The sequence below is a fragment of the Bubalus bubalis genome, chromosome 2 (assembly GCF_019923935.1).
Source record: "Bubalus bubalis isolate 160015118507 breed Murrah chromosome 2, NDDB_SH_1, whole genome shotgun sequence".
Taxonomy (NCBI): domain Eukaryota; kingdom Metazoa; phylum Chordata; class Mammalia; order Artiodactyla; family Bovidae; genus Bubalus; species Bubalus bubalis.
In genome coordinates this window covers 37,338,158-37,347,129 of record NC_059158.1, presented here as the reverse complement: position 1 = coordinate 37,347,129, position 8,972 = coordinate 37,338,158, and the positions used below count along the sequence as shown (strand labels likewise).

The following is an 8,972-nucleotide window of genomic DNA, read 5'->3' as shown; positions in this document are numbered from 1 at the left end:
TTACAAATTGAAGGTTTGCAGCAACAACCTTGCTTCGAGCAAGTATACTGGGGCCATATTACCAACAGCATTTGCCCACTTCATGTCTCCGTGTCACACTTTGGTAATTCTTGCAGTAGTTCAAACATTTTCATTTTTATTGTGTTTGCTATGGTGACTGGTGATCTGTGATCAGTGACCTGTAATCGGTGATCTTTGATGTTATTACTATGACTTTCTGAAGGCTTACAAGTGGTTAGAGTTTTTAGCAATAAAGTCTTTTTTAATTAAGGTATTACATTGGTTTGCCTTTTTTTTTTAGATATAATGTTCTTATGCACTTCATAGACTACAGTATCGTGTAAATATAACTTTGATATGCACTGGGAAGCCAAAAATTCATGACTCACTTTATTACAATATTTGCTTTATTATAGCGGAACAGAACTGCAATATCTCCAAGGTATGCCTGTATATGACAACTCTATCCCTTCAAATAAACTGTGCCCAAAAACTACAACTAAACTTCAAATAAACTGGAGTCAAATAGACTCCAACTATGCTCAAAATAAAATTGCAAAACACTCCAATAGTTCTTGCTTCTGTCCAGGGTCCTGTTACATTCGGCTGTTTCTGGCTGGTTTCTGCTCCATGTCTCTGCTCTCAGTCTAGAAGCCTCCCCCATCAGAATGGGAAGCCAGGCCCCAGATGCCAATACTGTGCTCACCTCCAGCCTGGGACAGGGGACTTTCTGAAGGAGAACTGCTCCATCTCACAGGCTGGACAGGCTTGACGTACGTACCTGACACTGGAGGCCAGAATCCCCTGGATCCTTGATTTTATTTCAGAACTGCAGGCAAGACACAAAGGCGATTTTCACTGTAGCCAACCCGGGGCCTGGGTGCCCAAAAGGCTGCCTGCTTTTCCCAGTGGCCCCACCCACCTCATCTGCATTTCCCACCCCTTCCACCCTCCCTCTCCTCCGTCTGGCCTCCTGAAAGCTCCCTGCTCAACCTCTCTCAGGCTTGGACTCCCCAGCGTCTCAGATTTCAGGGCCTGGGAAAGGAACTGGCACATCAGAGAAGGTGGGCGGGCACCCAGTCCAACCCAACAGGGGATGGAGCTGGGAGCCGACCTCCCAGAGACGCATCGCCAGAGGCTGAAACCGAAATGCCAAGTTAGCTGTTTGTATCCCCCAGGGCCAGGGTAGGAAGATACGTAATTACATTCCTGAACAGGAATTAGACCAGAAACTCTAAATTGAGGACTGGGCAGAGGGCTTGAGCAGAAGCAGGGGAGGAGCTGGAAGACAGAGATGGAACTCGGCACCCCAAGCCCGAGTCAGAAGGGAGAGACGACATCCCAGCGTCAGCAGATGGGCCCGGGCAGCTGGCGTGGTCTGCGGAGGCTACCGGCAGGCCCTCTGGAGCTTCCCTGTCCTCCCCTGCAGGACCCCGACCCCCTTCAGCCTCCAAAGTACTGCACAAGCGAGGCCACAGCTGGTGGGGCTCTGCTGTACGTGGCTGTGTACAGCTCTTCGCAGAGGACAGCGATCAGCCCAGGACACAACCCCAAGACTCGGGATCTGAGCTCCCAGTCTCCCCACAATCCCCCATCTGTGCTCCCAGTCTCCCCACAAGCCGTGAGTTCCAAGACGGCCCCCACCCTCGTACAACAGCCCAACAAGAACCTCTCAGCCTGGTCCCAGGGAACTTCACAGCTCAGAGACAGGCAGTTTCCTGCCTAGCTCTGCTCCTCCCCAGCCATGGGGGGTCAATTTCCTGAAGCCTCCCGGCTCCCATGGCCCCTCAAGGCCAATCAGCCCTTTGCAGCCACAGAGGACCCCCTCCCTGACACATGCATGCGCACACACACACACACACACACTTCACTGTCGTGAGTGCAGAGGGTCATCACCTACAGCCATGCCTGTAACACCAGCTCGGGGTTCGGGCTCCACCAAGCTCCCGCTCCCCGCAGGTATCTGCCCGTCTGTCTGTGGCATCTCAGCAGGCACTTGGTGCTGGCCTGGATCAGTCCCCCTGCAGTCCCCGCTCAGGCTCCCTCCGGTTTCTCTTTCAGTTTCTGGCTCTCAGGAGCTCTGTCTCCCTGGAACTCACTGCCTATGTCCTTTGTACTGGGGTGATGCAAAGATCGGTAGGACACCTCCCTGTCGTCCCCTTGGGTCTGTGCAGAGCGAGGCACTGCTGGCACTGACTGCCCACTGCTCTCCCTCCTCCTTGCCCAGGCCAACCTTAGAACCCTAGAACCAGGGCAGGGCTGGTGGGAGACAGACCTACCAACCAGGCGCAGCTAATACCAGTTTCCATATTGCTTCATCATGCCATTCTGATGCCCCAAGCTGCACACACACCATCTCCCCAATCTCCCTGCCTTCTACCTGAAGACAGGAGAGGGTCCCTGAGGTTACCCTACATGCCTGCCTCCCTGAACTGCAATGAAGCCTTCCTTCCCTCCATCAGCACTGAGTCAACTCCTCCACACCCGGCTCTACCCACCCCACCCAACCCACAGAGCGCAGGGAGCCCTGGCGTCCGACCCAGCCCCCAGCAACCGCTCCAGCCAGGCTTCCGCCTGTGGGGAGATGCAACAGAGTGGTCTGGCGGCAAAGTTCTCCTGCTGTTTCAACGTTTCGGTCTACCTGCAGCTCCCATCTCTCCCTCCTGCTCTCTGGCCTCAAACGGAACTCGGTCTCCCCGCTCCTGGCCAGAGTTTCACCCCCACGATCAAAAAAGAAAGAAAGAAAGAAATGAAAAGGAAACCTCCCGCGATAACGATGGGCGAAAAGAGAAGAGAGTATCCGCAGGGATGCTCGGGTGAGAGAGCCCTCAAGTGAAAAAAGAAAGGGATGCAAAGTTCCCAGCTCCCTCGGGCGCGTTCAGCCCCGCGCCGAGCTCGCGAAGACACCCGATCGCTGAGACGCGGCGGCGGCGGCGACCACTCACCTGGGCGAGGCAGCATCTACCCCCGGCTGGGATGCACCGAGGCCGGTTCCGCAGGGCGCCCGGGCTCCCCGGCTCGGCCACGCATCCTTCCCCGCCCGAGACCGGCTCGAGCTAAGCCCTCCGGCTCCGGCGAACACAGGCAGATGGTGGCCTCGGATGTCCACGCGGGGAGAGCCCTGAGCCGCTTATTCAGTTATATCCACGGCATTTAGCACGAAGAAAGAAAGAAAAAGCACAACTTGTTCTCTTCCAGATTAAAAAACAAAACAAAACATAATCTCTCCCTAGGAAGACGGCGGTAGGATTTTCCAAATCGAAGAAACCCGGGCATCCCCAGGAACCTCGAGCATCTTGGAATGTGGGGCGTCTTCAAGTTCAGACGAGTCAGCCGGTTGTGCGTGTGAGTGTGAGTGTGTGCGTGTGTGTGTGTGTGTATGTGTGTGTCTCAGAGAGAACGAGCCAGGCACTCACACCCACACGCACACAAACACACTCCCCCGCACGCCCCGCATGCACACTGCCCCCCCATGCGCGCGCACACACACGCGCGCCCCCGTCACACATACACACACACACGCACGGCGATCGCACGCATGGAGCTAGGAGGGAGCCGGGCGGGCTGCGGCGGCCGCCGAGGGCTGGCGGCGGAGAGAGCCCAGCGGCCGGAGGCGCCCGGAGCCCGGGGCCGTGCGCGCCGTCCCCGCCAAGCCCCTCGGCGAGGCCGCCCCCAGCGGCGGCCGGCGGAGCTGCAGGAGCCGGTGAGCCGGCCTCGGGCCCGCCGCGCGGCGCACCCCCTTCCTTCCCGCACGGCCGCCGGAACTGGAGGGCTCGCGGTCCCCGCCGGGGTGGCGCGAGGGCAGCCGCTGGCTAGCGGGGCTCTCATGGAGCGGTGGCTGGGGTCTGGGGAGGGCGGGGGGCGGGCCTGGCGCCCAGGAACCGGCAGGGCGGGCTGGGCGGCCCGGCGGCACGGGCAGCCCCTGCGCCAAGCGAGCCGGGCGGCCTGGGCTGTGCGCTGCGGCCGGAGCCGGTGCTGCCGCCTCACGTGCGGAGCGCGCCGTGCAGCCTTCAGCCCGCCGCCTGCCGAAGGAGAACCCTGCCGCGCCGGCCCTGGGCTGAGGGTGGGGGCTGGGACGATCGCGCCCACCCAGCCCTGGCCGGGTTCTGATTCCCACAGCCTAGCGGGGCGACCCAGGACAAATGAGAGCCCAGTGCAGGCTGGCCTGGAGAATTCCATGGACGGTATAGTCCATGGGGTCGCAAAGAGTCGGGCACGCACCTTTAGACTTCGGAATATCGGAATATCGTCAGAATCTGTAAAGTGTGCAGTGGCGCCAACTGTTTGCACAGCGCCTTCCCTTGTTTGATCCTCCCACCAACCCTCATTTGACATTGGAGGAAAATGAGGCCCGGAACAATAAAGCGACTTGTCCGAGGCCCTTGGCGTGTCATTAAATCCCCATGGGCTTAACATCAGAAGGTCTGGGTCTGGCTGGGGTCTCATCTAACTTTGGTTGTGTATCCTCTCTGTCCACTGGGATCAGCAACCAGTTTCCAGAAAGGTAGGACCAGGCTCTGCCTTACTGGTCTTTCCAAGAGGTTTGGGTACCTTTCCCACAGAAAGAGCTGAAAATTTGAGATTCCTGCTTGTACTCCAGCTGCTAAATCCAGGGAGAATGTCTCAATCCCTCTCTGCTCTCCTAGCTAACACCTCCCGTGCACCTGTCCCAGATACCCACAGGGAGGCACATGTGGCATGTGGATGTGTCTCTGCAGCCCAGGATTGGCTCAGCTGCTTAAATCTGTAATCTGAAACCCTGCCTCCTCTCTGTGCACTGTGAAGTGGATGAAAGTCTGCCCAAGTCCAGGCACCTAGACTCCCCGTGTGCAGCACTCCCGTGGGCACTCAGGGAAACTGCCAGATCAGAGTTCTGCGGACCCTGGAAGACAGGCACTTCATTGGGGGAATTCTAGAAAACCTAAGGGGGAAAGGGCATGGTCAGGATGAAACTCAAGGTACATCAGAGTGGGCAAGAAAAGAGAGGTAGAAACGGGGTGGGAAGAGATGTGTGCTGTGCTTAGTTGCTAAGTGTCTGACTCTGTGACCCCATGGACTGTGGCCTGCCAGGGTCCTCTGTCCATGGGGATTCTCCAGTCAAGAATTACTGGAATGGGTTGCTATGCTGTCCTCCAGAGGGTCTTCCCAACTCAGGAATCAACCCAGGTCTCCTGCCTTGTAGGCAGATTCTTTATCTCTGGGCCATCAGGGAAGGGAAGATAAATGAAGAGAGCAAGGAGGAAGGAGAGGTTGAGTAGAAGAAGTGGGGGCAGAAACAGGAGGACTCCCCAAGGGAAGAGGTGGGGGAAGGAATGAATGGGGGGAATCAGCAGGGAGGTTTTCTTCCTTGTTTACCTTTGGTTTTGCATTCCATAGGTGGGAATTCCAAGAGGAGGAGTTAGGAGTGGAAGGATGTTTAGCTTAGATTCCCGTCTCTAAATTCCCCTCCAAGGATCAAGGGCATCAGACTAGATTATCTCCCTACACCAGTCACCCAGGAGAGGACCGGAATCTAGCGGCAGGGATAAGATGAGACTGGGACCAGAGCAGAAATGAAGCTGCACTCAGAAACCAATTAGACATTAGGATGGAATGAAGGCCAGGGATGCTGGGGGTAGCCCAATGCCTGCTCCAAAGGGAACCCAATATGCCATCAGGAAGTTGTCCCAGGACTTCCCTGATCGTTCAGTGGATAAGAAGGACTTCCTTGGTTGCTCAGACGGTAAAGAATCCACCTGCAATAAGGAAGACCTGGGTTTGATCCCTGGGTCAGGAAGATCCCCTGGAGAAGGGAATGGCTACCCACTCCAGTATTCTTGCCTGGAGAATTCCATGGACAGAGGAGCCTGGCGGGCTACAATCCATGGGATCGCAAAGGGTCAGACATGACTGAGCAACAAACACACACACAGTGGATAAGAATCTGCCTGCCAATGCAGGGGACACGAATTCGACCCCTGGTCCAAGAAAATCCCACATGCCTCGGAGCAACTAAGCCTGCAGCTACTGAAGCCCAAGCTCCTTGAGCCTATGCTCTGTGACAAGAGAAGCCACCACAATGAAGAGGAGTCCCTGCTCACAGCAGCTAGAGAAAGCCTGTGCACAGCTACGAAGACCAGTGCAACCAAAAAGAAAGAAAGAAAAAAGTTGTCCCAGCTCAGAGAAGGGAATGGCTATCCCATAAAGAGCCAGGACCTGGATCATTTCTTGTAATTTGGATAATTCTGAGGACAACTGGCTTATTTTTTGAATAATATTCGCCTCACCTGAGCACTCAGCACTGGGCTAGGAGTCAGGCGGCCTGGATATTCAACATGCTTCTGTACTAACAAGCGATGTTGACAATCCCCATCCCCTCAATGGGGCTAGCCTGTGTGCTTTCTAATGGCCTGCCCAGCTCTAGGAACCCATGAGCAACCTTGGCAGATGGAGCAGGGTGGGGACCCAGATGCTCCTCAGGAGGCCAAGAAAAAACCAGTCTGCCATCACCATTCATGGTTGAAAGTCCCCAGAAGACAATTTACACTTCAGTAATGGAAAGATAGGGATGGTGGGTTTCTTGTTTCCTTGAGCAAGCCCAGAAGGGTTGGGTAGGGGCACTGCTGTGCTAGCTACCTGGCTGCTCTTCCTGATTGCTGACCACAGAGCTGGACCAAGACTTCCCAAAGGGGTGCTACCATCATCCTGCGAAAGAGAGGTGGGAGTGGGGGGGAGAGAGAGGTCCAGGGAGGAGATTAAAGCTCATACACCATCCAATCCAAGGATGGGCATCGGGATTCTTCTACACTTTTCACTTTTCTAAATAACCCTATAGTGGACATCCTTGTACCTAAGTCTTTGCCCACCTTCTCGCTTCTCTGCTTGAGTTAGATTCCCTGAAGTAGGATCACTGGGCAGAAGGGTACGAACATTTACAGGGCTCTTTGTATAGTACTTACCTCTTTGTTTCAGTTTTAGAGCCAAGGCACTGAAGTGCAGGGCAGATAAGTGATTTCCCAGAGAGCTCCCAGCAGGTGTTTAAGAATGTTTTCATACACCTTTTCATGTCTCTATACGGCAGAGAGTGATGGTGCCCTGTGCTTCCCACTGCACATCAGGGCAGCGCCACCTCCCCAGAGGTAACTCTATGTCCCAACACGGAGAAAGCTCAAGCTCCGCTGGCCCCCCATCATGAACCATCCTCCCCTGCTCTCCTGGGCACTCCTGACCAGCTTCACCTTGTTGTCTGCATCCCCTGCCTTTCTGGTTGAGCTATAGGTACTGATCCCCACTACGCACTTCTGGACAGGTGGTGACTCCCAATCCTGCTTGCTCAGTGGGATCTCAGTGCATAAGGAGAGGAGTTCTTGGGAGGGGCTGGAGGTTGAGAGGCATTCAGTCTGAGGAGGAGAAGGTCAAGCTGGCCTGGGCCCTCATAACCAGCAGAAGGACTCCTGTGCAAAAGACAAGGAGGAGCCTGTCTATATCCACCCAGTATGGAGAAAAGTGGGAATTGGCCTAAAAAGCAGTGAGGGGGACTTCCCTGGTGGTCCGCTGGTGAAGAATCTGCCTGCCAATGCAGGGGACATCGGTTTGATTCCTGCTCTGAAAAGATCCCACATGAAACTAAGCCTGTACGCCACCACTGCTGAAGCCTGCAAGCCTGAGAGCCCATGCTCGGTAGCAATGAGAAGCCAGCACACGGCAACTAGAGAGTAGTAGCCCCTGATTGCTGCAACTAGAGAAAGCCCTTACCCAGCAACCAAGACCCAGCGCAGCCAAAAATAAAAAAATAATCAATCAATAAAAATTATTAAAAAAAAAACAAAACAGTGAGGGATTCGGTTAGATGACAGGACACAGCCAGGTGCCTGAACATATGGGATCACAGAGTGAGGACTGTTGAGTCTGCTCCATAAAGAAGAGCATCTGTAATCCCAGGAATTCACTGGATGCTTCTTAGTGTCCCCCTTGGCACATCGTGGACTGATGACAAATTTTGTGGGCCAGAGGAATCAGAGAGATCCTGGGACACAGTCTCATGAGGCCTTGGGACCTCCCTCCACTGAGTTGATTGCATGGCTAGAAGCTAGGAGTCATTGCTAAATCCCTAGGCCCATTCTCTGCTTCTACCAGGACCAACAGCCAGCCTGATCCCAGTTTATCCCACAGGCCTTGTAGATCTTGCCATGTTTCCTCTGGAGCCAAGGCCTAGCCCTGGAGCGAACTTGACAGAGATTCAAGTCCCATGTCTTTTAATCCTGCAGTGCCCTCTACCCCTCCTCCCTTCCCAAATGCTGGAGTAAGAAGCAGCCAAAATAAATTCCTATTAGTATGCATATGTATTCCCAAATTCCTTAACAGAATGACTAACACCACCTACAGCCATTAGCTGGAGTTTGTTTTCTAAATCCAGTTTACTTTTCATCATCAAGCCCTCTGTTTATCTCTCCCCCTCCCCCAGGCCTCAGGGGGCTCCCTTCATAGCCTCACTGTCTTGCCCTAATACCAGGTCTGGGATTGGGTTCCTGATTCATCAAAGGGTCAGACAATCCTGAAAGATCACATTCAATCAACACGGAAGTCTTGACTGTGTGCTGTTTATACACTGCCTAGCACTCTGCTCCATACCACAGGGGAGAAGATGGGGAGGAAGAAGGCAGAGTCTCTTTTTGGAGAGAAAGGACACAAACTGACACCGGCACAGCGTCCTGCAGTCTGTAAAGAGCATTCGAAAATGCTGTCTCACTCGTTCGCCATACCAGTCACAGGCAATCGATCATTACCCCATTTTAGAAACAAAAAAACTAAGTCCTATACAGGTAACATGGTAGCTCCAAGAGTTTGGAGCTCTTGGATGGCACTGGATTTCAGTCTTCTGACTCCACATCCCAAGACTCCTTCCTATGTACAAGGCAACCTCTCTAATACTAGCCAGGGTGCCTGCTACTACTGCTGCTGCTAAGTCGCCTCAGTCGTGTCCGACTCTGTGT

The 8,972-nt window shown here is 54.3% G+C and overlaps 1 long non-coding RNA gene across 1 annotated transcript; it reads right to left on the bottom strand.

Annotated features, from left to right (window-relative positions):
- Positions 1-377: 377 nt before the first annotated feature.
- LOC123328416 lies at positions 378-3,641 on the bottom strand. Its single transcript, XR_006543228.2, has 2 exons — positions 2,946-3,641; positions 378-829 (listed from the first exon to the last, which is right to left on the bottom strand). It is a non-coding gene; the product is annotated as an uncharacterized LOC123328416 (long non-coding RNA).
- Between the last annotated feature and the right edge of the window lie 5,331 nt (positions 3,642-8,972).